Source organism: Lithobates pipiens, unplaced genomic scaffold (assembly GCF_037356315.1).
Source record: "Lithobates pipiens isolate NorthernLeopardFrog02 unplaced genomic scaffold, aLitPip1_a1.2 Scaffold_18, whole genome shotgun sequence".
NCBI lineage: Eukaryota > Metazoa > Chordata > Amphibia > Anura > Ranidae > Lithobates > Lithobates pipiens.
Window position 1 is genome coordinate 211080495 of NW_027507758.1, and position 27561 is coordinate 211108055.

General features: G+C 40.4%; 1 protein-coding gene across 5 annotated transcripts in view; it reads left to right on the top strand.

Annotated features, from left to right (window-relative positions):
* The window catches only part of ARID4B (AT-rich interaction domain 4B), a 2504499-nt gene that overhangs the window by 1753957 nt on the left and 722981 nt on the right, over positions 1 to 27561 (top strand). The window lies entirely within an intron of this gene.

Below are 27561 nucleotides of genomic sequence, written 5' to 3' on the forward strand. Positions count from 1 at the left end.
TTGGCATGGACTAAGCCCAAGGACTGTCTAAAACCAACTGTACACAATAAACTTACCAGTGGGATTTCCAGAGTGGGTTTTATTTGTAAGATACTCCCGCAGCCATTATTTATAAGGGTCCTGTTATGCCGCGTACACACGATCAAACAATCCGGTGGAAAAGTTCGGCAAACTCAAGTCCGCCGGACAATCCGCCCGTGTGTAGCCTCCGGCGGACTTTTTTTACCCAAAAGTCCGGCGGACTAAGAAAGTATTTTTGCACTCCAATCTGTCCACCGGACTCGCTTTTCGGTGGACAGTATGGCCATGTGTGTGCTAGTCCGCCGTACTTTTGAAATGAGCGGACCTTTCCTGCGTGTAGCCCGTCACCTGGTATGGACTTAAAGGGGAACCCCTACACCAAAAAATCGGCGTGGGGGTCCCCCCTAGGTCCACATCAGACCCTTGTCCGAGCACCCTACCCGGCCGGCCAGGAAAGGGGTGGGGACGAGCGAGCGCCCCCCTCCTGAGCCATGCCAGGCCGCGTGCCCTCAACATGGGGGGTGCCTTGGGGAACCCAAAGCACCTTGTCCCCATGTTGATGAGGACAAGGGCCTCTTCCCGACAACCCTGGCCGTTGGTTGTCGGGGTCTGCAAGCCCCCTTTAATAAGGGGGCCCCCGGATACCGGCCCCCCACCCTATGTGAATGAGACAGCGACTAGGCAACATCTGAAGAGAAGAAAAGAAGAGAAGAAGAGAACAGAAGAACAGAAGACGGCGACAGCAGCGACAGAAGACCGCCTGTAAAAGAGCTAGAAGAAGGCGCGATGGCCTGGCAAGAAGGACCGAAGAGGGGGACAGGACCCCCGAAGAGGGGGACAAGACCCCCAAAGTCGGAAAAAGAGGGCGGCGAAGAAGAAACCCGGGCTCCTCCGCTAGTAAAAGAGCTAGCAGAAGATAGCGGAGGAGTCAGGCGAGAAGACCCCCGAAGACGGAAGACCCCCGGAGCTGTGCAATAAACTATTTTAACCCTTGCGTGTTGTGTTTTTTTTTACAGGTGAATGGGTAGGGGTACATTGTACCCCATACTCATTCACATAAGGTGGGGGCCAGTATCTGGGGGCCCCCTTATTAAAGGGGCTCACGGATTCCGATAAGCCTCCTGCCTGCAGACCCCGACAACCAACAGCCAGGGTTGTCGGGAAGAGGCCCTTGACCTCATCAACATGGGGACAAGGTGCTTTGGGGTGGGGGGGCCACGCGGCCCCCCTTCCCCAAGGCACCCCCCCATGTTGAGGGCACACGGCCTGGCACGGCTCAGGAGGGGGGACACTCGCTCGTCCCCACCCCTTTTCTGGCCAGCCGGGTAGCGTGCTCGGACAAGGGTCTGATGTGGACCTAGGGGGGACCCCCACGCCGATTTTCCGGCGTAGGGGTTCCCCTTTAAGTCCATACCAGGTGACGGAGCCAGCGACGCCTCCTTCGCTGGTCCCGGCTACCTGGAGACGCGCTCAAAATGAGCGGACTTTCCTCCACGTGTGTGGGCGAGTCCGTTCTTTTCAAAAGAACGGCGGATAGTCCGGCGGATTTAGTATGCCATATTAGTCATATTAGTGAAAAAGTGCCGTGTGTGGACAAGTAGCTCGTTCAGAAAGTCCGGCGGGAAGTCCGTCAGACTAAGTCCACTGGATAGTTGGCTACGTATGTACGTGGCATAAGAATGGCTTAATATGGCAAAAGCGCTTAAATGATGATTGTGAAACAAATTTCTTAATTATGTCTGAGTCAGCTTAAATCAAACTGTGTGTTTTATTGTACACACAAAAATAGAAAAATACTTACAAAAATAGTACATTCATATTCATAATTAGTGTTGCTTCACATATGATCAAAAAGATTCAAGTATAGTTTGTTTAAAAAATATGAAAAGAGTTCTTAAAAGTTACATGTGGGACCATGTGCTTCTGTTGTTCTTGGATTTTAAAGATGACTGACTAACCCTTTGTGTGCAGAAGAAAGTCTGTATGCTGTAGAATGGATGTTATATGGTTGCAGGCCAGATGACCAAGAGACCTCCGTCTGGAAGCTTTTTTCTTTTTTAAGAACTCTGTTTTCCTAAACTTTGCGCTCAAATATACACACTCCCTTTGCTCTCCCTACTCCTCCCATCCAGAGGTGGGGGTCAAGAAAGTAATAGGATATTCAACATCTGTTTTCAACTTTAAACTATACCAGGTTACAGGAGGTGGGTGAGGGGTCTTTGAAGTAGAAATTACCAGACTCGGGAAATGAATGAGAGTATCTTCATGTCAAAATATCAGTTACATAGAAATACTTTTTTAAACCATACATCAAATGTACTTCCTTCTAATATCTTGACAGCTTCTGGAACTTTGATAACCTAGTTCAAATGTCACCATCTGTAAACCATTAACTCAAAGACCCACACTCACACCAAAAAGGGAGAACTTTGCTGAACTATATATTTTTTAAAACCAAATTCAATTTTGAATATTAAGAATATAACATTCCCCTCTGAAATATGAATAATAACCATATTTCATATGTTAACTTATTCATACATCATTTATGTCACAAACACTCTTTGATCTAATATTTCAAGGTGTATTTTCATTTGTAACTGAGTTTGCAATTCCAAAACCCATTCTTCTTTTAAGCTTATTTTGCAATAAATGATCCCCCTTGATTACATTTCTAATTTGATATAATTTTTTCATTCTAAACATTAAACATAACTGGAATATAATGAATAACATAATAATAATAATAACAATAAAAAGAAAAACTATAGGATGTGATAAAATAGTTCCTGGTGCTGAAGTTATTGAAGTTTTTCTCCAAATTGATACACTATTACTGAAATTTTTTCCACCAATTATTTCTGGAAAACTTTAACCATTGATGAGATATTTCTCGCAAATGACCTTGTTCATGTTTAAACAATATTTCTGCATTCTGAAGTTCCTTAGCCAATGCTATCAATAAACCTTTCTCCTTTTGAATTACATTTGCCCATTTTTCCCATGGAAATTCATCTATCTGGGATATATTGTATTGTGTGGGAAGAGCACTTACATTTTTCATAAGCATATTTACCCATTAACACTTATTGCTACAATGTCTCCTTCTATACAATACAATACAATACAATACACTGTTTCTATTCTTGCTGAACATAATGTATGATTATGGTAACAGAAGTGAAATATACTTTTGTCTTGATTAGGTAAACAGATAACTTTAGACTGGAATTGTAAACATGATGACAGATCTATAATGTGAAAAATGGACCCTCGCGCCACTAAGTGCTAAACGTGAAATAAATCTATGTGCATAAAAAATGGAAAATATTACAAAGTATAATAAAACAACCTGTGGGATGAAGAAAGTGCAAGTGCTGCTAAATATTACAAAAAATGCAGCGGGACAAAAAATAGTAAACACAAACTATCACATAAATGAATAAAAATGAAAAGTCCTGCGCAAATCGTGCCACTGAAAAAATAGGATGATATATATAAATGTGAAAAACAAGAGTCAATGGAAAACTCATATAAATAAATACACCAATAAGTGTAGGTGTATAGTGAAAAAGCTTGAGAAAGAGCAGGACCAAATGTTCCAAAATATCAGGCTCTCAGAACTCTCACCTCCAAGCAGGTATAATCAGGCAAAATACAGATGATCCCAGTAAACTTCTCCTTTAATTCCCTGTGCACAATTCCCAAGTGGTATAGACTTCTGCCACTAGAGGGCCAATTCAACCTCTTGTATGTAATGCTGCAGCATTTGTATCCTCGTGGTATAAAACTTAAAGAGAACACGGAGGGAAGGGAGAGAGAGAGGGGACTCCAATAGTGTAGTGGTTTCAATAACTAAATACATTTATTAAGAGAAAGCAATGGACTCTCACATTTAAAAAGAAAGTTCAAACAGATAGAGATCTGGCGTGTACCGCCAGTCTTACGTTAGTTCCGGTATATCCTACGGCCACTCCCTACGCGTTACGTCACCACGTGACTTCTTCATGGGGATAACGATAGACCGTTCGTGATACACTTATATACGAAAAAACCGGAAACGATCGGACCGGAAACGTCCGAACGACCATTTTGAAAGAGGTAAAAAACATCCGAACGACCATTTTGGAAAAGGTAAAAAACCGATAATCTAGGCCGGATGTAGTAACTCCGCCATCTTACTCCTCCTAAATGGTGAAAAGGAAGTGTGTATACCACCATTTTAGACCGGAAATAATTCTTCGGCCATCTTAATAGTCATAAATGATGTAAAAGGAAATACACATTCTCCCATTGAGGAACAAATAAATCAAAAACGGCATATAAAATATTAAGGAATTAAAATAGAAAAAATGAAAAAATATGTATCTGACAGTTTAATAGCCCATATTAAAATATACGAAAAAACGGCATTAAACATTAATATATGAATGTCATGATACATAAATACAGATATATTAACAATATGGATAAAAAATTATTTATTAAAATTATATCCTAGCCATTTAAAATGTTACGTCACTATATAAAAATATAGAGTATAAATAGCGACAGTACCAACTCAGCAAAAAAATGATTAAAATATATATAAAAAATGTTAAAAAGTAAATATATATAATAAAAATAGTAGATAAGATGAAATATACCACCAAAATATTCACCAAATAGAGTGCCTAAAAAATGATATTGGCATACCGGAAATAGAGCAAGACTTTACATAAAATATCCTATCATAATAATACCACAAAAGGATAAAATATGTAAACAATATAATGTATATAATACAAAATTAAAAATTATTTAAAAAACAATTAAGATCAAAGTCGACATTTAAACCATCAGGATAAAAAGATCTCATAGTAAAAATCCATCTAGATTCTTTCTGACTAATGGTTCTAATTTTGTGGCTACCCCTCCATGAAGGATTAAATCTTTCGATATCCCAAAATTCTAAATGGGAGGGGTCCCTATTGTGGACTTGATCAAAATGTCTGGAGACACTGTGTTGTGGAAAACCCTTTAAAATATTCTGTATGTGTTCTTTCAGTCTTACTTTGAGTGCTCTTTTTGTTCTTCCAATATACTGTAATTTACAACTACATTGTAAACAGTATACCACGCCTTCCGTATGGCATCCAATAAAATCACGTATCACGTGCGTTTCTCCAGTAATGGTACTAGTAAACTCAGTTCTTTTATTTTGAAATTTTTTGGCATGTCGACATGTAAAGCAATTTTTGCAAGGATAAAAACCTTTTCCAGTAAAAAAAGTAAAATCTCTTTTGGGAGGTGGATCAACCACGGATTTAGCTATGATGTCTCTCAACGTGGGAGCCCTTTTAAAAATGATATTAGGTTTTTCCGGCAAAATATTTCCCAAATCTTTATCTTTCTTCAGTATGTGCCAATGTCGACTCAGCAACCTGGAGATTTCTTTGTGTTGTACATTATAGTCCAATATAATCGAAGGAACCTCAGAATTAAATTTATTTTTGTCTTTGCTGTTATTTTCAAGCATCTTGAACCTATCCATACTTTTAACATGTTCAATTTCTTTTCTTATAAAGGCATCATCATATCCTTTTTCTTTGAATCTGGTAGCAATTAAATCAGCTTGTTCTAAAAAATCTTCAATTTTGCTACAGTTTCTTCTAATTCGAACCAGTTGTCCTTTGGGTATATTAAACAACCATGGCTTAAAATGGCAGCTATTGATGGAAATATAACTGTTAGCATCAACGTTCTTAAAGTGCGTTTTTGTGATAATCTTATTTTTGTCCAGAGAGATATCCAGGTCTAGAAAATCAATTCTATTTTCGTGTATTTTCCATTCTAAATGGATGTTTTTGTCATTCACATTTAGTTTTGTTAAATATTTTTCTAGAGTATCATAATTACCATTCCATACTATAATGATATCATCAATATACCTTTTATATAAGGTTAACTCTGCTGGTGTGTTTTTATATATGGCTTCTTCTTCCCAATGGGCCATAAACGCATTTGCAACACTAGGCGCAAATTTGGCGCCCATGGCTATCCCTATAGCCTGTCTATAATAAGTTTGATTATGCCAAAAAAAGTTGTGTTTTAGGCAAAAATCTAAACATTTTATCAGGTATTTCCTTTGTTGACAGCTTAATGTGGTAAAGGTTTTTAAAAGCCATTTAATAGCAGAGCATGCTTCATGATGCGCAACGATGGTGTATAAGGAAGAGACGTCTGCGGTAGCAAGCAAAGTTCTTCCTTCTAAGACAGTTACAGTTTCTAGTAGTTGAAGTGTATGTTTCGTGTCTTTAAGATACGCTTTTGTCTTCTGTATGGCTGGTTGGATAAAAAAGTCTAGATATTCCCCCAATCTCGAAGTGAGAGAGTCGATGCTATTAACGATCGGTCTGCCAGGTGGATTATCTCTGTTTTTATGTATCTTAGGAATCATATATATAATTGGTACTCTGCATGATTCAGGAAAAAGATATTTGCTTTCTTTTTTATTTAAAATAGCTTTCTTACTTCCTAAATGAATTATCTGTTCCAATTCCTTTTTATACTTCATGGTAGGATTACCCAAAAGTTTGATATATGTATTGTTGTCTTGTAGTTGTCGTTCCAACTCATCCAAATATAATTTTTTAGATTGTATAACGACAGCACCTCCCTTATCAGCCGGCCGAACAACAATATCTTTCCTTTGTGTCAATATTTTAATACCTTTTTTAATATATCCTGGGTCGAATACTTTTTTGATTTTCATGGTGTATACATCATCTAACACGAGTTTTTTTAAAAACTTCGATATGTTGATTACCACTAACTTGTGCATTAAACACTGAATTATTCCGTAATGTGCTGAATTGTGTAGGATTAGGTTAATTTACTGTCCTAGTATTGGGTTTAATAGGATTATTCATAATGTACTTTTTGATATTAATTTTTCTAATATATTTTTGGATGCCAATGTACGTGTCAAATTTATTTACATTTTTTGTAGGAGCAAATTTAAGACCTTTATCCAGGACGGCAAGTTCTTCGGGGGAAATGGGAGTATCGCTCAAATTGATAACTCCTTCTCCAATCATTCTCTTTTGCGTTTGGATTCTCTTTCCCGCTCTGCAGCCTCTCTTCGTTCTGGGCTGTTTCGTATTCTTTCGTTTTCCGTTCTTCTTATGGGGGAGTGATACGGTTCCTGTGGTGGTCTTCTTCCAGGCGAATCCCTCCTCCGATGTGTCTCCTGTAATCTTCTCGGGGAGTAATCTCTCCTGTCCCGGTCTAAAAAATGATCCTGTGTGTCTCGAGGATATTGATGATAAGAATGCTCATAATAGTTTTGTTCCGGATAATTTCTAATAGGTTCATATCGATTGGACGTTGGTATGGGACTTCTATCCCTTCTTCCCTGATAGTCATGTTCATATGAAGGTCTTCTATTATCTTTTTGGTGCCAATTATTATGGTATGGTTTCTTGAATTTTTTAAAAGGTTTTTTTCCACCCTTTTTTAGGGGTCTGTTGTGTATAATTTCCCCCATATGTATGGTTGTCATATGGGACTGGGGTGGCATATTGATTATTATAAGATGAATCATGCCTTCTTGGTGTCTCAGGGTATCCCCTGTTATAATGTGTAACAGGAGGTTTCTCTGTTTCAAATCTACTATTTTGTTTTTCCCATATTAAACCATTAGCAGCATGAGAAAATGTGGGATCTTGTATTCTTACTTCTCTTTCTGGAGTAGATTGTGTAGACTCCGGAATAGTTGGTTCTAGTTTACTTTGCCATTTGAATATTTTATTGGCTTTGTAATCTGTAATATCACGGTGATATTTTTTCATTTTTCGTTGTTGAACCTCCAAATCTTTAGCAATAAGGTCTTTATTCAGCTGTGTAGCCATTTTATTAAATTCTGGCGATTCCTTATGCAATTCTAATTTGCTCCTAATCTCCTCAATCTGTTTTTCAATCATGTGAGCCTTTCTTTGCTTTCTTTTTAGTAAAAATTTAACACATTCAACACATTTTACTATTGAAAAATTCGAACCACTCCTCCATAGATTCTTTGTCTATAAGACCATCATTTGGTGGTAACTCCCACCTGATGCGTCTTGGAGCAATATTTTCTCTTATATATTGATCAAAGGTAATGGTATCCCACCAGAGACTGATCTTTTTCTCCATGTGGTGTCCTAACTTTCTCATAAGACTGTCCAAGTCAGAATTACGTGCTTTATTATGTGAAAAGATTTCATCCAAATTAATATTTCTATTTTCCAAAAAAGTGAACACTTCCATAATGGCAGCAAAGGAAAAATGTGTTAAAATATATAATGTGAAAAATGGACCCTCGCGCCACTAAGTGCTAAACGTGAAATAAATCTATGTGCATAAAAAATGGAAAATATTACAAAGTATAATAAAACAACCTGTGGGATGAAGAAAGTGCAAGTGCTGCTAAATATTACAAAAAATGCAGCGGGACAAAAAATAGTAAACACAAACTATCACATAAATGAATAAAAATGAAAAGTCCTGCACAAATCGTGCCACTGAAAAAATAGGATGATATATATAAATGTGAAAAACAAGAGTCAATGGAAAACTCATATAAATAAATACACCAATAAGTGTAGGTGTATAGTGAAAAAGCTTGAGAAAGAGCAGGACCAAATGTTCCAAAATATCAGGCTCTCAGAACTCTCACCTCCAAGCAGGTATAATCAGGCAAAATACAGATGATCCCAGTAAACTTCTCCTTTAATTCCCTGTGCACAATTCCCAAGTGGTATAGACTTCTGCCACTAGAGGGCCAATTCAACCTCTTGTATGTAATGCTGCAGCATTTGTATCCTCGTGGTGTAAAACTTAAAGAGAACACAGAGGGAAGGGAGAGAGAGAGGGGACTCCAATAGTGTAGTGGTTTCAATAACTAAATCAATTTATTAAGAGAAAGCAATGGACTCTCACATTTAAAAAGAAAGTTCAAACAGATAGAGATCTGGCGTGTACCGCCAGTCTTACGTTAGTTCCGGTATATCCTACGGCCACTCCCTACGCGTTACATCACCACGTGACTTCTTCATGGGGATAACGCTAGACCGTTCGTGATACACTTATATACGAAAAAACGAGGTAAAAAACGTCCGAACGACCATTTTGGAAAAGGTAAAAAACCGATAATCTAGGCCGGATGTAGTAACTCCGCCATCTTACTCCTCCTAAATGGTGAAAAGGAAGTGTGTATACCACCATTTTAGACCGGAAATAATTCTTCGGCCATCTTAATAGTCATAAATGATGTAAAAGGAAATACACGTTCTCCCATTGAGGAACAAATAAATCAAAAACGGCATATAAAATATTAAGGAATTAAAATAGAAAAAATGAAAAAATATGTATCTGACAGTTTAATAGCCCATATTAAAATATACGAAAAAACGGCATTAAACATTAATATATGAATGTCATGATACATAAATACAGATATATTAACAATATGGATAAAAAATTATTTATTAAAATTATATCCTAGCCATTTAAAATGTTACGTCACTATATAAAAATATAGAGTATAAATAGCGACAGTACCAACTCAGCAAAAAAATGATTAAAATATATATAAAAAATGTTAAAAAGTTAATATATATAATAAAAATAGTAGATAAGATGAAATATACCACCAAAATATTCACCAAATAGAGTGCCTAAAAAATGATATTGGCATACCGGAAATAGAGCAAGACTTTACATAAAATATCCTATCATAATAATACCACAAAAGGATAAAATATGTAAACAATATAATGTATATAATACAAAATTAAAAATTATTTAAAAAACAATTAAGATCAAAGTCGACATTTAAACCATCAGGATAAAAAGATCTCATAGTAAAAATCCATCTAGATTCCTTCTGACTAATGGTTCTAATTTTGTGGCTACCCCTCCATGAAGGATTAAATCTTTCGATACCCCAAAATTCTAAATGGGAGGGGTCCCTATTGTGGACTTGATCAAAATGTCTGGAGACACTGTGTTGTGGAAAACCCTTTAAAATATTCTGTATGTGTTCTTTCAGTCTTACTTTGAGTGCTCTTTTTGTTCTTCCAATATACTGTAATTTACAACTACATTGTAAACAGTATACCTCCTTCATGGAGGGGTAGCCACAAAATTAGAACCATTAGTCAGAAGGAATCTAGATGGATTTTTACTATGAGATCTTTTTATCCTGATGGTTTAAATGTCGACTTTGATCTTAATTGTTTTTTAAATAATTTTTAATTTTGTATTATATACATTATATTGTTTACATATTTTATCCTTTTGTGGTATTATTATGATAGGATATTTTATGTAAAGTCTTGCTCTATTTCCGGTATGCCAATATCATTTTTTAGGCACTCTATTTGGTGAATATTTTGGTGGTATATTTCATCTTATCTACTATTTTTATTATATATATTTACTTTTTAACATTTTTTATATATATTTTAATCATTTTTTTGCTAAGTTGGTACTGTCGCTATTTATACTCTATATTTTTATATAGTGACGTAACATTTTAAATGGCTAGGATATAATTTTAATAAATAATTTTTTATCCATATTGTTAATATATCTGTATTTATGTATCATGACATTCATATATTAATGTTTAATGCCGTTTTTTCGTATATTTTAATATGGGCTATTAAACTGTCAGATACATATTTTTTCATTTTTTCTATTTTAATTCCTTAATATTTTATATGCCGTTTTTGATTTATTTGTTCCTCAATGGGAGAATGTGTATTTCCTTTTACATCATTTATGACTATTAAGATGGCCGAAGAATTATTTCCGGTCTAAAATGGTGGTATACACACTTCCTTTTCACCATTTAGGAGGAGTAAGATGGCGGAGTTACTACATCCGGCCTAGATTATCGTTTTTTTACCTTTTCCAAAATGGTCGTTCGGACGTTTTTTACCTCTTTCAAAATGGTCGTTCCGACGTTTCCGGTCCGATCGTTTCCGGTTTTTTCGTATATAAGTGTATCACGAACGGTCTAGCGTTATCCCCATGAAGAAGTCACGTGGTGACGTAACGCGTAGGGAGTGGCCGTAGGATATACCGGAACTAACGTAAGACTGGCGGTACACGCCAGATCTCTATCTGTTTGAACTTTCTTTTTAAATGTGAGAGTCCATTGCTTTCTCTTAATAAATTTATTTAGTTATTGAAACCACTACACTATTGGAGTCACCTCTCTCTCTCCCTTCCCTCCTTCCCTCTGTGTTCTCTTTAAGTTTTATACCACGAGGATACAAATGCTGCAGCATTACATACAAGAGGTTGAATTGGCCCTCTAGTGGCAGAAGTGTATACCACTTGGGAATTGTGCACAGGGAATTAAAGGAGAAGTTTACTGGGATCATCTGTATTTTGCCTGATTATACCTGCTTGGAGGTGAGAGTTCTGAGAGCCTGATATTTTGGAACATTTGGTCCTGCTCTTTCTCAAGCTTTTTCACTATACACCTACACTTATTGGTGTATTTATTTATATGAGTTTTCCATTGACTCTTGTTTTTCACATTTATATATATCATCCTATTTTTTCAGTGGCACGATTTGCGCAGGACTTTTCATTTTTATTCATGATGACAGATCTAATTGTTTTAATTCAGAATTGTCATTGTTAAATGCAAAATCTGTATACTGTTATTTGTAGTATATTAATTGTGTAGTGCTGACAGGTCATTGGAACCAAAATGTGTTCTTTCCCAGAACTATAGGAAACATCCTGTTTGCATCCTATCCATTTATTTACCCATAAATCTGTATGATTTATAGCATATACATATTCTCTGGGTGAATTCTGCAAACTGCCAAGAGGAGTTATTCCACTCTGAAATGCTTGCGCAATTATTTTAAATTTAGTGGAATATTCAGTCTGGATCTCTAAGCATGCTCTGGCTATATGAGAATGTTCACTTTTAATTAACTACTTAACAACCGCCCCATAGCCGAATGACGGCTACAAGGTGGTTTCTTAACTCTGAGAGGCCGTCATATGACGTCCTCCCAGAATTCCGGGCACGCACTCGAGAGCATTCGTGACTGCCGGGTCCATAGCATCGCGGCCGTTTACCATGTGATCGCTACGTCAAATGACGGCGTGATCACTTGTAAACAAACCGGTGCCATGTTATGACGCCGGTTCCTCCTTCCCCTCTCTGTACCGATCGGTACAGCGGAGGGGGAAGTGAACGGTGTCAGCAGCGCTGTGGGCTGCATCTGCAGTGCCCACATCGCTGCTCATCGAATTTAACCCCTCAATACTCTGCAATACCCTGACAATACTCTGCAATACCCAATACCCTGACAATACTCTGCAATACCCAATACCCTGACAATACTCTGCAGTACCCTGCCAATACTCTGCAGTACCCTGCCAATACTCTGCAGTACCCTGCCAATACTCTGCAGTACCCTGCCAATACTCTGCAATACCCTGCCAATACTCTGCAATACCCTGCCAATACTCTTCAATACCCTGCCAATACTCTGCAATACCAGCCAATACTCTGCAATACCAGCCAATACTCTGCAATACCCAAGACCCTGCCAATACTTTGCAATACCAGCCAATACTTTGCAATACCAGCCAATACTCTGCAATACCCGCCAATACTCTGCGATACCCGCCAAGACTCTGCGAAACCCGCCAATACTCTGCAATACCAGCCAATATTCTGCAATACCCGCCAATACTCTGCAATACCCGCCAATACTCTGCAATACCAGCCAATACTCTGCAATACCCTGCCAATACTCTGCAATACCCTGCCAATATTCTGCCATAAATTGCCATACCCAGCCATACTCGGAGATACCCAGCCATACTCGGAGATACCCTGCAATACCCAGCCATACTCTGCAATACTCAGCCATAATTGGTGATACCCTGCAATACCCAGCCATAGATGTCCCCCGCCACCCTCCGCTGCTTCTACCGACTTGCCAATACGATCAAAGCCAGAATCTTTTTTTTTTATTTCAGGCTTCCCAGCCTAGAGGTGAGATGTGGGGTCTTATTGAAATGCCATATTCCTGTTACAAGGGATGTTTACATTCCTTGTAATAGGAATAGAAGTGATCAAAAAAATTTTTTTTGGGGAAAAAATGTCAAAATAAAATAAATAAAGTAAAATGAACAATAAATATTTTTTTTTAAAGCGCCCCTATCCCCATGTGCTCGCATGCAGAAGCGAACGCATACGTAAGTCACACCCACATATGAAAACGGTGTTCAAACCACACATGTGAGGTATCGCTGCGAACGTTAGAGCGAGAGCAATAATTCTAGCCCTAGACCTCCTCTGTAACTGAAAACATGTAACCAGTAAAAAAATTTAAAGCGTCGCCTATGGGGATTTTTAAGTAGCGACGTTTGGCGCCATTCCACAAGCGTGTGCAATTTTGAAAAGTGACATGTTAGGTATCTATTTACTCAGCATAACTTCATCTTTTATATTATGCAAAAACTGGGCTAACTTTACTGTTTTTTTTTTTTTTAAAGCACAAAACAGTTTTTTTCCCCAAAAAAACGCGTTCGAAAAATTGCTGCGCAAATACCGTGCGAGATAAAAAGTTGCAATGACCACCAATGTATTTTCTAGGGTCTTTTCTAAAAAAAACATATATAATGTTTTGGGGTTCTATGTAATTTTCTAGCAAATTGATGATTTTTACATGTAGTAGAGAAATGTCAGAATTGTCCTTGGTGCTCCAGAACGCCTGATGGTGCTCCCTGCATGTTGGTTCGCCTCTGTATGTGAACACGCTGTGTAAAAGTCTCACACATGTGGTATTGCCATACTCGGGAGTAATAGCAGAATGTGTTTCGGGGTGTAATTTGTGGCATGCATATGCTGTGTGTGAGAAATAAACTGATAATATGACAATTTTGTGAAAAAAAGCAAAAAAATCTTGAATTTGCAAAGAATTGTGGGAAAAAATGACAACTTCAAAAAACTCATCATGCCTCTTACTAAATACATTGGAATGTTTTCTTTCCAAAAAGGGGTCATTTGGGGGTTATTTGTATGGCATGTTAGGGTCTCAAGAATTGAAATAGGCTGTCAGTACTTCAGGTGTGATCAATTTTCAGATATTGGCACCATAGCTTGTGGACCAGGGGTGCCCAACAAGTGGCCCGCGGAGCCCTCTGATGTGGCCCGCGACCTCCTGCTCTGGGATGGTGGTTTGACAAGCCCAGATTGCAGGTTGCCTACCCGCCATGCCAGAGCATTAGTGTTGTGAATGAAGCCAGCGGTAAAGAAAGCCAGCAGCTGCGGAGCAGAGCCACAGAAGCCAATACTTCCTGTATAGCACTGACTCCTGTCATAGGTGGAGTGACCAAATGCACTCTGCCTGGGACAGCACATTTATTACTAAAATCAGTGTATATATGGATATATCTGTTTTGCAGTGGTTACTGGGCTGCTTTCAAACTGGTGCAGTGCAGTGCACCTGCAGCTTACCTGCACTGAGCCATAGACTTCTGGTTTTACCTGTGGGTTTAGTGCACTTTCAGAAAGTGCACCACACCTGCAGAAAATAATAGAATTCTATGGCAAAGTACAGCTAACCTGCAGGACAGCCACAGGTGCGCTGCGTCCACTGAGTGGGTAGACTGCAGACCATCAGTGTAAAAGTAGCCTTGGGCTTCTTTAACATAATCTGTCTGACCCAATCGAAGTTCTATTCACCTCTATGGAGAAGAAGATGTAAACAGACTTGTGTCTGTTTACACCTGCCTATTTCCAAGCCGATCGGACAAAAAAATAGAAGTGGTTCTGTCCCCATCCATTTGATCAGATGAGAGGGTCTATAGAGTAGGCTGTGTCTGTGTCCACTTTGCATACACAGAGTGGACGCGGACCTGTGATCTGCTCATTGTGGCCCACGACTGGTTACTAAGTCGCTTAACCACTTCAGCCCCGGACCAATTTTCAGCCTTAGGACCAGAGGTCTTTTTACAATTTCGCACTGCACTGCTTTAACTGGTAATTGCGCGGTCATGCAATGTTGTACCCAAACTAAATTTGCGTCCTTTTCTTCCCACAAATAGAGCTTTCTTTTGATGGTATTTGATTGCCTCTGCGATTTTTATTTTTTGCGATATAAATGGAAAAAGACCGAAAATTTTGAGAAAAAAAGACATTTTCTACTTTTTGTTATAAGAAAAATCGAATAAACTCAATTTTAGTCATACATTTAGGGCAAAATTTATTCAGCCACATGTCTTTAGTAAAAAAAATGTCAATAAGCGTATATATTTATTGGTTTGCGCAAAAGTTATAGCGTCTACAAACTACGTTTTCTGGAATTTACACAGCTTTTAATTTATGACTGCCTATCTCATTTCTTGAGGTGCTAAAATGGCAGGGCAGTACAAACCCCCCCCAAATGATCCCATTTTGGAAAGTAGACAACCCAAGGAAATTGCGGAGGGGCATGTTGAGCCCATTGAATATTTTTTTTTTTTGTCCCAAGTGATTGAATAATGACACCAAAAAAAAAAAAGTTTACAAAAAGTTGTCACTAAATGATATATTGCTCACACATGCCATAGTTATATGTGGAATTGCACCCCAAAATATATTCTGCTGCTTCTCCTGAGTACGGGGATACCACATATGTGGGACTTTTTTGGAGTCTAGCTGCGTACGGCACCCCGAAAACCAATCACTGCCTTCAGGGTTTCTAAGGGTGCAAATTTTTGATTTCACTCCTCACTACCTATCACAGTTTCGAAGGCCATAAAATGCCAAAATAACACAAAACTCCCCCAAATTACCCCATTTTGGAAAGTAGACACCCCAAGCTATTTACTGAGAGGCATGTTGAGTCCATGAAATATTTTATATTTTGCCACAAGTTGCAGGAATATTACAATTTATTTTTATTTTTTTGCACAAAGTTGTCAGTAAATGATATATTGCTCACATATATTGCTTATGGGCATAAGTCAAATTACACCACAAAATAAATTCTGCTGCTTCTTCCGAGTACGGGGATACCACATGTGGGGGACTTTTTGGGAGCCTAACCACGTACGGGACCCCGAAAACCAAGCACTGCCTTCCGGATTTAAATATAAAACGCTACCAAAAAAAACTGTTAGCGATCGCAGGGATCAGGCCTGACTCTGCGAACGCTGCAGTTATGTGTTTAGTGTTTTGTAAGTGACAGAGATCAATCGATACTGCACTTGGGTGGGCTGGGCGGAGGGGAAAAATGCAGGTGCTAGCAGGTATCTGGGCTAATCCCGCTAACAATGCGTTTTTTTGGAACCCTAAACTGCTGGGGACGCTAGTATAGATCTGATCAGATCAGATATTGATCTGTTCAGATTCTATACCACTACGGGAGGTTTATGCTTTGCGCGTGGGTGTTAGCGGTACTGGCACTAGCCTAGCGCTGCCTGGGGCCACTCAGACCCTGACCCTAAAACCTAATTGATATCACCCGCCGGGCGATCAGGGAGTTAAACCTTTATTGGGTAATAAATGGTGGGTGCCCTGATGCTATAAAAAGCAAACTAACTAACCAGTCACCCGAAACACTTAGACAGTGATCACTTGTGAAAGGGTTAACTAGGGGCAATCAGGGGGTTCAAATTTTTATTAGGTAGTATATGGGGGTCCCTGGCGCTATATAAAAACCTGACGGGGAACCTAAATAACTAACTGGCTAACCAGCGTCACCAGTGACACTTATACGGTGATCACTGGTGAAAGGGTTAACTAGGGGCAATCAGGGGGTTAAAACCATTATTGGGTAGTATATGGGGGTACCTAGCGCTATAAAAACCTGGCGGTGAACCTAAAAAAATAACTAGCTACCTAGCGACACTAGTGACACTAATGCAGCGATCAGAAAAATGATCGCTTAGTGACACTGGCAAAAGGGGGTGAAAGGGTTAACTAGGGGCAATCAGGGGGTTAAAACCATTATTGGGTAGTATATCGGGCTACCTAGCGCTATAAAAACCTGGCGGTGAACCTAAAAAAAGAACTAGCTACCTAGCGACACTAATGCAGCGATCAGAAAAATTATCGCTTAGTGACACTGGCAAAAGGGGGTGAAAGGGTTAACTAGGGGCAATCGGGGGGTTAAAACTGTTATTGGGTAGTATATCGGGGTACCTAGCGCTATAAAAACCTGGCGGTGAACCTAAAAAAAGAACTAGCTACCTAGCGACACTAATGCAGCAATCAGAAAAAATGATCGCTTAGTGACACTGGCAAAAGGGGGTGAAAGGGTTAATTAGGGGCAATCAGGGGGTTAAAACCATTATTGGGTAGTATATCGGGGTACCTAGCGCTATAAAAACCTGGCGGTGAACCTAAAAAAATAACTAGCTACCTAGCGACACTAGCGACACTAATACAGCGATCAGAAAAATGATCGCTTAGTGACACTGGCAAAAGGGGGTGAAAGGGTTAACTCTAAGGGCAATCAGGGGGTTAAATCTTTATTGGGGGGTGGTAGGGGGCTACCCTGGACCTAACACTAACTGCCCTGACACTTTTTACTTTTACAACTGACACTGAATGCAGTGATCAGTAAATAAATGATCACTGCAATCAGTGACACTGTGACTGGTGGGGGGAGGGGGGGCGGGGAGCGATCGGGGGGGGGGGGGTGTGTGCCTGTGTGTTAGTGTCAGTGTAGTGTTTGGTGCAGACTTACTGTGTCCTCTCCTCGTAGTCCGGTCAATAAGACCGCCCCGAGGAGAATGACATCACTTCCTCCCTGCCTGTGTATACAATACACCATGGGTCTTCAAACTATGGCCCTCCAGTTGTTCAGGAACTGCAATTCCCATCATGCCTAGTCATGTCTGTGAATGAAAGAGTTTGACATTGCCTCATGGGATGTGTAGTTTCGCAACAGCTGGAGGGCCGTAGTTTGAGGATCCATGCAATACACAGTGGGAGGAAGCTTCTCATTCGCCAGGAGCGATCGAGAGGGGATGGCCAGAAACCAACGGCCATCCCCTCATCCCGGATCGCTCCTGAAGCGAACTGGACCGCCGCATCCAGCGGGAGGGGGTCTGATCGGACCCCCCACCCGCTGGAAGGCAAGCAGGTACATGTACGTGCTTGTGCCTGTACATGCCATTGTGATAACGTACAATGGCATGTGGCGGTCGTTAAGTGGTTAAGTGGCCCTCCCTTTTCAAACGGTTGGGCACCCCTGTTGTGGACTCTATAACTTTCACAAAGACCAAATAATATCCACCAATTTGTACTTATTTTTACCAAAGATATGTAGTAGTATAAATTTTGGCCAAATTTTATGAAGAAAAATTACTAATCTGCAAAATTTTATAACAGACACAAAGGAAAATTCTTTTTTTTTTATAGAATTTTCGGTCTTTTTTCTTTTATAGCACAAAAAATAAAAAAACCCAGCTGTGATCAAATATAATAAAAGGCAAAACTGCACTATTCAAAAAAAGCACCCTGTGAGCTGCAGCTCAAATCGTTATACTACGACACTCCAAACTCTATACAATAAGGAGCTGCGCTGAATACAATGAAAATGAATTTTTTGCAAAAAGTTCATAAACAAAAACCACATATAATAAATATTCTATTTATACCGTTACATGACCATATCCACTGTCACTACCGAATAAATCCAAATAGTAACAGTGGGCCCCTCTGAAAGAAATAAGTCCTTATGTCACTCCTCAGAGTCTACAGGGCCAAAGCCGTAGCTAACATATAGTCAGAAAAAAAGAAAGAAAAGAGACTTTTCCCCTGCTGTTGTATCCCGCCTTTAACTTGCGTACCAACACCAGGAAAAAAGAAAGTAACTACCTTAGGTTTCGGTGAACACATAGGACATTTGATTAATATCAAAAATATTTTTATTTCTTTCTATACATAAAACAATAAACCTCGATTGAATTGCATCAATCGATCCTAGATGTTTACACAACATTAACCAAAGATGACCCAAAGATCATCCTTATCTGCACAGTTCATACACCCTCACTTTCAACAAACAAAACCAGAGATACTCATACATACAACAATAAAACAGATAGAGGCGCCTCCTGTGGCCATACATGTGATGATATACCGAGTATGATCAAATTGTACCAATAATACGCCTCTATATGGAAGCATAAGATAAAAATCTCTCGGAAATCTGCACATGTATGGTCATCAAAGTAGCAGTAATTGGAAATAGGGATAATTATGACCAGACAACGGTCCTAATCTCTCATTAGTACCTCCATTCAACCTACATAGCAATTCTCTTCGGTTGAAATAGGAATATCTCAGGCTCGTGATTATAACAGTCTCATGAAGATCTCTCAGTTAGTTCAATCAATTATTATAACTCTGAGTCTCCTTCTACTTAATCACTTGTTGCAGAGTGTAGCAAGCCTGAAGCCTTCACTTTCAGCCTTTTGCAAGCAGCGGCATAAATGACAGACAATACTGAGAATATAACAATCAATGGCAGTGAATTGAATATATTCAAATCCAGTTGTATTTAAAGTGCACTATTTGTCACACATGTCAGACTTTCCTATGATAATGTGACTGAAAGTTCCATATATTCAGCGGTTCCAATATTACGCTTCTATTAGGAAGCATGAGATAAAAATCTCTCGGAAATCTGCACATGTATGGTCATCAAGGTAGCAGTAATTGGAGATGGGGATAATTATAACCAGTCACCAGTCCTGATCTCTCATTAGTACCTCCATTAAACCTACATTGCAATTCTCTTTAGTCGAAATAGGAATATCACAGGCTTGTGATTATAAAAGTCTCATGAAGATCTCTCCGTTAGTTCAGTCAATTATTATAAGCTCTGAGTCTCCTTCTACTTAATCATTTGCAGCCGAGTGTAGCAAACCTGAACCCCACATGTGAAGCCTTCACCTTCACTTTTAGCCTTTTGCAAGCAGCGGCATAAATGACAGTCAATACTAAAAATGTAACAATCAGTGGCAGTGTCCACGAGAAGGAAAGGTGGGGGCGGAGCACCATGAGGTAGACGTGTGCTGAGGGAGGCTTCCCGACATCCTGGCCTCCGGGAATCCCCTTGAGACAGCACGCCTCATGATGATCAGCGGGAAGCGCGGCGAGCGCGTCTGACGCTTACGTTGAGGCACCCGGAAGGACCCATCTGCAGAGCACCCTGGGGACGAAAGCTGGAAAATTCCTCTGAGCGGACGCCACAGTACGGAAGGGACCCGGTTAGAGTGTACTGGTACCCGCTGCCTGGCAAAGGGGCATCGGAGCAGTTGGAGCGTCGAGAGCGGTTCAGCGATCTGTGGCAGGGGATAGGAGCGGCGGAAGGGGAGAAGGACTTGTGAACCGGACTCCCCGTGGATAGTTCGATCCCCATGTCAAGAGTGCAGCCCGCTCTTTTGAAGACCAGGACGCTGGAAGGTGCTCCGCCGAGATGACTTAGGAACGGCGCAGTGGAGAGAGCAACCAGCTGACCCAGGCTTTGATGGGGAGACGACAGAGTAAAGGTACCCGTAGATGGAGTGGTGAGTGGCCTGAATAATACTGTCAAATAAACGTGTAAACAAGACAGAGACAATACTTTTTAAGTCCTGAGCCATAATGGTCTACCAGTAAGCAAGGAAAAGGTCACAGGACTATGTAAGGAAAGGTATATTAGGCTTCTCCCCATTTTCTCAGGGCCCTGGAAGGACAGTACTATTTCTGGCTCTCTTTTTCGGTCTTTACAGTGTGGGTCCAGCATATAGAAAGCAGAGAGTTGGGGAGTGCGGTTGATATTGCTAATCCTGCTCTGAGCTTGCTCCCACTCCTGAAAATTACAACTATAAGGTCTTATCACACTATTCCTGACTTGACATTTGCTTTTGAAATTTCTCATCAGTAAGGTTAAAAACTAAGTCCAAAAAACAAAAATGCTACAGATTTAGCATATACTATTGTGAAAGAAGCCGTGCCCTAAGGGCCACTCAAGAATATCAATCTGGGGTCCCTCTCTCTCCCTGGACTAGCGGAACACAGGGGCTTCTCTCCTGCATACCCTCTACAAGAGCAGCTATCCTAACTTAAGAGAAAGTAGAGACAAAGTGGTGACTCTTACAGGAGACTCTCTTACAGTATAGAAAGACTCAATACTTTATTCACCCTGTTGAAGTGGAGGAAATTGTAGGGACAAATTAGTCCCCATTCCGAGGAAGAGGAAAAGGTGAAGGAGCCAAGTGGTCACAGGACTAAACAGAGAAGAGCACTGGAAGAACCTGTGGGGCCTACACTCCTAGAACTAATTAACTTTTTCTTGTTTCCTCAAAATCCTATTTACTAGCAGAGTGGGTGACAGCTGACTGCGATTGTGTTTATGGTTCTGTGTTTTATTTTACTCCCTTTGTGGTGCCGGTTTGTCTATGGAAAGGAGGGCTAGACTAGAAATTTTTTAGGTACAGTAGGGAGAAAGAATGAGGGGGAAGGTAAAATCAGGTAAAAATGTTCCACCAGTCTCTAGCCCAGGAGGGATTCAGAGGTACATGGCAAGTAACACCACTAACACCAACACGATAGAGGAGGGGCAAGAAAGTCCTAGACAAGGAGTTGGACAGAGGTCAGGCTTGGGTAGACAGAAGATAGCGGAGGAAGGTAAAGGGGGAAGGTAAACAGGTTAAAAACGGGTGGGATTAAAGAGGTAAGCGACACATCACAAAGCACAGCCAAAGGTCAACAGGAAAGGGAGGGGGGGAGAGTAACAGAAGAAGCAGTGAGCGAGGAAAGGACTATGCGATTTGTTCCCCAAGAAGAATCCTCTCCTATAAAGGAGATGCTAGGGGAAATGTTTGCAAAAATGGAGGCGGCATTAAAGATAGAAATAGCAGGAGTACGCGCAGATATTGGCCGGTTGTTGGAGAGGGTTGAGGAGATAGAGGAAAGACTGGATAGCCAGGAGCTAAGGATGAATGAGATAACAGAACAAGTCCAGAGTCTCCAGAGAGCGAATAGAACCCTCCTTTATAAATTAGAGGATCAGGAGAATAGGAGTAGGAGGAAGAACGTTCGTATTAAAGGTCTCCCGGAAAAGTACGGTAGTGCGGAACTGGGCAGAATAGTGCAGCAGGTCTTTAATCCGATACTGCAAAGAGAGCCAACTGAAACCCTAAAGATAGACAGAGCCCATAGGATTGCAAGCCAGGGGGTAGCAAGGGAAGACTCTCCACGCGATGTGATAGTAAGGTTCCATTACGCAGAAGAGAAAGGGCAAATAATGGAGAAATTAAGGGCACTGACGGAGATCCCCTTTGAGGGTGCAGAGCTGCGGGTGTTTTCAGACTTAGCTCCTGAAACACTGAGGAGAAGGAGACTACTAAAACACTTAACAGAACGTATGATTGCGTCGGGAGTCTCCTATCAGTGGGGCTTCCTAGCGTGTTTGAGGGGGAAAAAGGATGGATGATCCGCGGTTCTGCGTTTCCCTGAATAATTGAGAGGGTTCTGTGAGTGTCTGGATATAGCCCCCCCTTTGCCAGGTTGGCAGGAAGAAACCGAAACTAGGCCCCCCCAAAGGAACTTAAGATGGCAGAGAGGGAGAGGTGCAGAGATAAACGAAAGGGGAAACAGTAAATAGCAGCAGGGAGTAGATAAGATGGGGGTGCAGATGGGCCCGGGGATACAGGGTATATGGGGTGAGGAGGAGGGAGCTGCCTCCTGTAAGTCGGCCGCAGGTGTGAGCCCCGGGGTAAATATGGAGAATAGACGATATCAAAGAGATATAAGTCGGGTCCATATATCCAAAAAAAAGGGGGTGAGACCCCGACCAACTTCTGCAGGAGCATAGTTGGGAAGAGGGGAGGGAGGCGGGGGGAGCAATTGGGTTCTTCGGGGGGGGGGGTCTTTTCTCCCCAACCGTATTTTCTTTTTTTTTCTTTTTTTCGCGTCCTCTCTGTCCCCCAGAAAAAATTCCCTCTGGGTCAGCGTATGTGGATCGGCAAACCAATAAAATAGCAGCAAATGGTTGGCATTAATGTGATAACATATAATGTGAGGGGCTTAAATACAAAGGAAAAAAGGTACAAAATTAACAAAGAACTCCAATTCATGGGGGGGAACGTAATATGCCTCCAAGAAACATATATTACTAATAATTCAGGGATCAAATTGACATCACCATAATTCCCACTTTGGTTCTATGGGGACACACCTTCTGCTCACTCAAGAGGAGTTGCCATTGGTTTTGACAGATCATCAAGGTTCGAAATTGAGGAACGGTTGGCTGACCCAGAGGGGAGATTTTTATTTTTAAAAGGTAAATTGGGGGAGATGCAATGTACTATTGTAAATGTGTATGCGCCAAATAGAAATCCAGACAAATGTTTTATGAAAGTACTAAACAAATTGGAAGAGTTTAGATCAGGTAAAGTGGTGCTAGCAGGAGACCTGAATTGGTGCCTAGACCCCAAGATAGACACCTCGGGGGGTGGTGTACGAGTGTGGGAACAGAGATATAGAATAGTAAATAAAGCATTCACCATGGCCCAGTTACATGATTCATGGAGGATTAGTCATCAGAGAGAACGGGATTACTCTCACTTCTCCGCAGTCCATAAAACCTTTACAAGATTAGACTATATACTGATAGGACAACAATTAGTGGCCAACTTGAAAAAAGCAGAAATTAAACCTATCACTCTGTCCAACCATGCTCCTATAAAAATTCAATTAGAAATACAGGGCTATATGGGGACAGGAAGAGCATGGAAACTGAACGACTCACTCATTCAAGAACAGGACGTGAGTAGTAAAATCTTACAGGAACTGAGGGACTTCTTTGAGCTCAATGATACGGCGGAATTCTCAAAGGCTACTATCTGGGAGACACATAAGGTGGTCATTAGAGGGATTCTGATTGGGATCGGAGCAGGAAAAAAGAAAGAAAGGGAGAAAGAGAAAACCTAATTATATAGTGAGATCGAGGAATTCGAGCAAAAAAACAGACCCAGGGGGCTTCAGGAGAGTCAGGATTTACAAAAAAAAGGGAGTTGGAAGAGTTCCTAGAGCAAGAGAGGAGAACAGCTTTCCACAAAATAAACAAGGAGAGACATCAGTGGGGGAATAGGTCAAGCAAGTGGTTAGCAAGAAGAGTAAAGGAACAAAAAAATAGGACCTATATTCCGAAGATTAGGGATAAAAGGGGGGAGATGAAGATTGCTACTCAGGATATCGCAGAGAACTTCCATGCTTATTATAGCGCCTTGTATAATATAGGAGCAAGAGGGGGTGACAGGGGGAAAAAGAAAGAAGCCATTAGGGAATATCTTAAGAACCTCGACTTCCCAAAAGGCACAAGGGAGGAGATGGAGGAATTAGAGACCCCTATCTCAGTTAGGAAAGTAGAGAGAGTAATTAAAGATATAGCCCTGGGTGGAAGCCCCGGCCCAGATGGATATTCCATCCTATACTATAAAAAATTCCAGAGTTTTCTGGCACCAAAACTCTGTGAATATTTCAATGCAGTGGGAGAGGGGGAGGTCTTCCGAGAACAGGCTCTTCTTGCCCACATTGCATTGATCCTGAAGAAGGGTAAGGACCCGGCAGCTCTGGAGAGTTATAGGCCGATATCATTATTAAATACGGACGTGAAGATCTATGCAAAAATAATGGCAGAGCGAAAAAAAACACTCCTCCCCGATTGGATGCATACCGATCAGGTGGGATTCGTTCAGGGATGGGAGGGGAGGGACAACTCCTTGAAGTCGATCATTTTGATTCAAGAAGCAATTAGAAGGAAGACCCCCACACTACTTCTATCTGTTGACGCAGAGAAGGCCTTTGATAGAGTAGATTGGGAGTTTATAAATGAGACCCTAAAATATATGGGACTGGGTGAGAGAATGATGAGATGGGTAAAAGCGTTATATACTCGGCCGACTGCCAGGATTAGAGTGAATGGATCTCTGTCTCGCCCCCTTGAATTGTTCAACGGGACGAGACAGGGATGTCCCCTATCGCCGATTCTCTTTGTGATTATTCTGGAGCCCCTCCTAGTAGCGATCCGAAGGAACCAGGATCTTCGGGGAATCGGGGTGGGAGGTAGAGAATATAAGGTATCGGCATTTGCAGACGATTTATTGCTATATATAGCAAACCCCAGAACATCGATCCCGTCGGCACTTAAAGAACTGGAACAATATGGACGACTCTCAAATTTTAAAATTAACCTGTCGAAGTCAGAAATTCTAAACTTGAACTTATCAGAGACAGAGCAGAGAGCTCTCTCCACAAGTCTGCCTTTTAAGTGGTGTAGCGGAGAATTGAGTTATCTGGGGATAAAATTAACGGCACAAAGATCTAATTTGTATGAAGCTAATTATATGCCCCTTCTAAATAAAATTAAAGCGCAAATGAAAAGTATGATGTACAAAGCATTATCATGGATGGGCAGAATAAACGTAATAAAAATGTTTATATTGCCAATTGTAATTTATACATTTCAAATGATCCCCATCCCGCTTCTGGGGAGTTTTTTTAGAAAATTAAAATCTCTGGTTTTGGCATTTATATGGTCCCCAAAAAAACCTCGAATTGCGTACAAGGTCCTAGTAAAGGAAAAGGAAAGAGGAGTAGTGGCATTACCTGATTTTAAAAAATATTATGAAGCGATAGTAATATCTAGAGTAGCGGATTGGCTGCATAATCAGAAAGAGAAGAGTTGGGTGGAGTTAGAAACTAGACTAAGCGGGACGGAATTGGCAAAAATGATTTGGATACCAACTCATTCGCGGAATCTAGGAGTAAGCACTAGTAGTATAACAAGACACACACTTAAAACATGGGATAAAATAAATAAGACACATAATTGGACATATAACTCCCCATTAATGTCACTGTTGGACACAGAATATTTTTTGCCAGGGAAAGAGGAGCAGTTATATTTCAGTAGATGGGCAAAGAGAGAAGAAATATTATTAGGGGAGGTGATTAAAGGGAATAGGATATTCACGTATAGGGAAATCACTCAAGAGTGGGGGCACAAACCATTAGATAGATGGAGACACAATCAATTATCACATTTCACACAGGGGCTTCCACAGCCCTTACGAGGAATGACTCTGCTAAGACCACTAGAGAAATTGCTCAAGGATGCACATTGTTTAGTGAAAAGGGTATCAAAAATATATAAAATACTAAGACGTGAGGGAGATTCGGAGTTACCAGCATATTTAGGGAAATGGGAAGGGGAATTGGGGTTCCTAAGAAATGAGGAGCACAGGATGAAAATACTTAAAATGACACATTCGCTCCCAAGAGATTCCCGAACGATCGAAATGTCATACAAATTAATAACGAGGTGGTATATGACGCCCCAAAGAATGCAGAGGCTCAGAGGAGAAGAGCAATCAACCTGTTGGAGGGAATGTACGGAACAAGGTTCCCTTAAACATATATGGTGAGACTGCCCGAAAATATCCCCTTTTTGGGACAAAATACTTGAAATCATATTCTTGGTGACAGGAAGGAGGATTAGTAAATGCCCATGGGCTTGTCTGTTCCATGACACAGAGATAGGAGTAAGGCAATATAAAGGTACGATAGTCCCTCATCTGTTGAATGCAGCCAAAGCCTTGATCCCATACTACTGGAGAAGTACACAGGTCCCAACAATACCGGAATGGGTGAAGAGGGTGGAGCAGGGTAGGCTAATAGAAGAGTCGATTCACAAAGTTCAGGATATAGAAGGGAAACGTCAAGGCAAATGGCAAAAATGGCTGACATTCTTGGTGAAGGGGGACTGTCGGGCGTTGGTTGAGTGAGAAGAGGACAGAGAGGACGGCGATGGAGAAGGGGGAGATAAAGGGGTATACCTCCCCCCCTTTTTTTTTTGCCCGGGGGGGGGGTAAGAAGGTACTAAAGGGTTGTTTTGTATTGGGTAAGAAGAGGGATGTGAGAAGACCTCTTAATAAATTGTATTGATGTTTTATTTTTATAAATGGATATGTATAAAGTGGAAAAAATAAAAATAAAGAATATATAAAAAAAACAATCAGTGGCAGTGAATTGATTATATTCAAACTCAGTCATATTTAAAGTGCACTATTTGTCACACATGTCAGACTTTCCTATAATACTGTGACTGTTTTAAAGTTCCATATATTCAGCGGTTCCATAAAAGATGCCTTGCACCAAAAATGTATGATTCTCAGACACACTGGCTTACCATACCCTGGGGATTTCACTCAGATTTGCTGTGTCAATATATATATGAGATTCTCAGGCGGCCGTTTGTTCATCAGACAAGCTGAATACTTGGATGCAATCTTTCTCCACAAACGATTTTAGTCGATCAAAAGTCCAATAAATGTGTATAGGATCTTTCACCACTTGTTTTATAACATCCAAGTCTCACCACCTCTGTTATACTGAATCCACTCCAGGGTCTTTTGCAATCAGCTGTGCCAGAAGCCTTTCAAACAGGTGTCTGTTCAGATGCTCACTCATTCAGATATTCCATATTT